Genomic DNA, 2,880 nt, shown 5'->3' with positions numbered 1-2,880 from the left:
GATAAATTGTTTGACTGATCCAGGAACCCAACATCTGGACAGTTGATATAGTTAAGATGTCTCTGTAATATAAAGTATCTCACCCGAAAATAAGGAATCTCCCCTACTGCAATAACATCTTCAGTATAATAAAATCATTGAGAGATAACGTAAGAGGAATAACCATATTAATCAGTAAGTACCACCACCATGACCCACAACATGGATGGATGAACAAAACTATAATTGAGTGAGGAAACAGAGACACCTATAATACATGTGTGAGGACTTGTGTTGTTTGATTCGACTCTGAATATTAATGAAGCAAATATATCACGAGGACAAACCTACAAGTGATCTTGTGGAACACCCCATCTCACCAGTGAGCATGTTATGGCCATGGAAATTAGAAAGAAGCAGTCACTATGGTCTGATAGTGCAGATCTGACGATGAGAAGCATACCTGGTCAGACACCACTTGCCAGACAGTAAAAAGAAAAGAAAGGGAAAAGCCATTGAAAAAAAAAAAAAATATATAACTTACTCAATCACAGTCTCACTGAAGTCTGAAGAATGGCTACAGGCAGAAGATAATAACCCAAAGATGAAGACACAGCAATCTGATGCAGATAGTGAGATATGAATGTATGTGGGGTAGTTTACATCCCCGATTGAAGAATTTCCTCCAAGGGAGGATGGAGATGACACTAACAGATTGATTAATTTTTACTTTTATAATCAATTGGCCAGATTTGTTGAAACTTCTAGAATATCAATGCTCAAAGGACATGTGCTAAGAAGGAAATTCCATGGTCACACACTTGCATAACAACTCTTGATGCATCTGATCTAAGGCCAACTTTGAGCAATTTTATCTGATCACATATTATCAATAAGTGTCACCATCCATCTCTGGTTATCTTTTAGTTTCTGCTGGTCTCATTAACTGTTTTGCCAAGCAACTTGATATCATTTCTTTTGTTGTTCGACATTGGAGTAAGTAATTTAGTATAAACATACTATTTAATACGCTACTTGTCGTCTAATTTGAAGATTGGAATGTATCCTTGAGACTGTTCACTGCATTCTTAAACAGAGGGGCTAACTTGTTGAATAAACATCCTGTCTAATCATAACTACAATTTGTCTGCCAAATTAGATAACAATAGAGTAGGCTAACTTTTATCCTTTGTTGTATATGAAACAAACCATTTCACAATCCACATCTTTGATAATAGTTATATGGTCAGGAAGTCAAATTAAAGTAATCATTCGATATTAACTAAATATGCATTCTAAACACACACAAAAAATTATTTCCTATTAGTGCTTATTTCAAAAGCATATTACTTCTTCAGCTACATTTAGTATGTCTGTGGTAGGTGATGATGATACATTTTCTTGAATAACATAACTTGGTATGCCTGTAGGTTCAGAACAACATAAGCCTTAATTGTAACACATTTTATTACTTATGTATAAAGCAGTAATTTGTGGGGTTCATATAATGTAAAGGACTGCAAGAAATAATATGCATCATACAAAAACAGAATTAAAAAAATACTTACATAGAAAAGACAAATAATTTGCTTATTTGGTCATATTTTATTAGCTACCCTTACAGATTAAATACTTGAAATTCATTTTTCATTAAAACATTAGTAGTTAAATTATTTTAAGCTTATTAATATAATTTGTAATGAATTAATTACACATATTTGTTTATTAATATAATCTGTAATGAATTAATTACACATATTTGTTTATTAATATAATCTGTAATGGATTAATTACACATATTTGTTTATTAATATAATCTGTAATGGATTAATTACACATATTTGTTTATTAATATAATCTGTAATGAATTAATTACACATATTTGTTTATTAATATAATCTGTAATGGATTAATTACACATATTTGTTTATTAATATAATCTGTAATGGATTAATTACACATTTGTTTATTAATATAATCTGTAATGGATTAATTACACATTTGTTTATTAATATAATCTGTAATGGATTAATTACACATATTTGTTTATTAATATAACAAGAAACATTAGACATAACAATAAATGTAAAGTATGTTCATTACTATATCAGCTTAAAAAATAAAAAATCATTTCAAACCATCATTTTTTATAAAACCTTTTCTATATTTCTCCTCATTTTTCTCTAAAAGATCTAGTAACTACTGAACAATAAGTTTTATAGGTGATAAATCTAACTTTTATCATATGAATGATTAACATACTTGCAACTTTACATTCATGTTAATATGGACACTTAAATAAATTCACTGTAAAACCAAACAATTTAGTAATAGGTTTAGAATTTCTCAAATGAAGAAACAAAAAGCAGACAATTTGTACTGTGTGCAAAAGGCAATATTTTAGGAAATCTACACACAAAATTTCACATCAAAAAATTGTTAAATTCAACTATAAACAGTGAAATGGCACAAATGGTAATATGCATTATTATGAAACTCACTAGTTGGATGGGTTAATTTTATTCGTTTTTTTTCACTACAATGATGATACTCCTGTGCTATTTGTACATATATGTTTCTGAAAATAAAATAAAACACAAAGTTCAAATTAATATCTAAATAAGTTTAAATAATGACCAGAAATTATTTTTTAATATTCTAATTATCTGATTACAATTACATTGTGTAAGGTTATAACAAGAGGGAATCCTCAATAGCTGCAACATTTGAAATTCTTTTAGCAGGATTAGAGTAAATTAATGTACGAGACCTATTTTACTTTTTATTAGCTACACCTTTGTGCACCAGCAATACCAAGCATGAGGCTTACATATACCCAATTCAATTTTATTACTCATCAGAATCTCTACCAGCCTACTCTCAAATTGAAATTATTTTAGG

At 29.1% G+C, this 2,880-nt stretch overlaps 1 long non-coding RNA gene across 2 annotated transcripts in view; it reads right to left on the bottom strand.

The window, feature by feature from the left end:
* Window positions 1-2,164: 2,164 nt before the first annotated feature.
* Window positions 2,165-2,880, bottom strand: part of LOC111088057 — a 24,190-nt gene continuing 23,474 nt past the window's right edge. For both annotated transcript variants that reach the window (XR_002612674.1, XR_002612675.1), the window contains exon 6: window positions 2,165-2,557. This is a non-coding gene — a long non-coding RNA (uncharacterized LOC111088057). The remainder of the gene's footprint in view (window positions 2,558-2,880) is intronic.

This window comes from Limulus polyphemus, unplaced genomic scaffold (genome assembly GCF_000517525.1).
Source record: "Limulus polyphemus unplaced genomic scaffold, Limulus_polyphemus-2.1.2 Scaffold3060, whole genome shotgun sequence".
Taxonomy (NCBI): Eukaryota; Metazoa; Arthropoda; class Merostomata; order Xiphosura; family Limulidae; genus Limulus; species Limulus polyphemus.
This window is presented reverse-complemented; position numbering and strand designations above follow the sequence as displayed.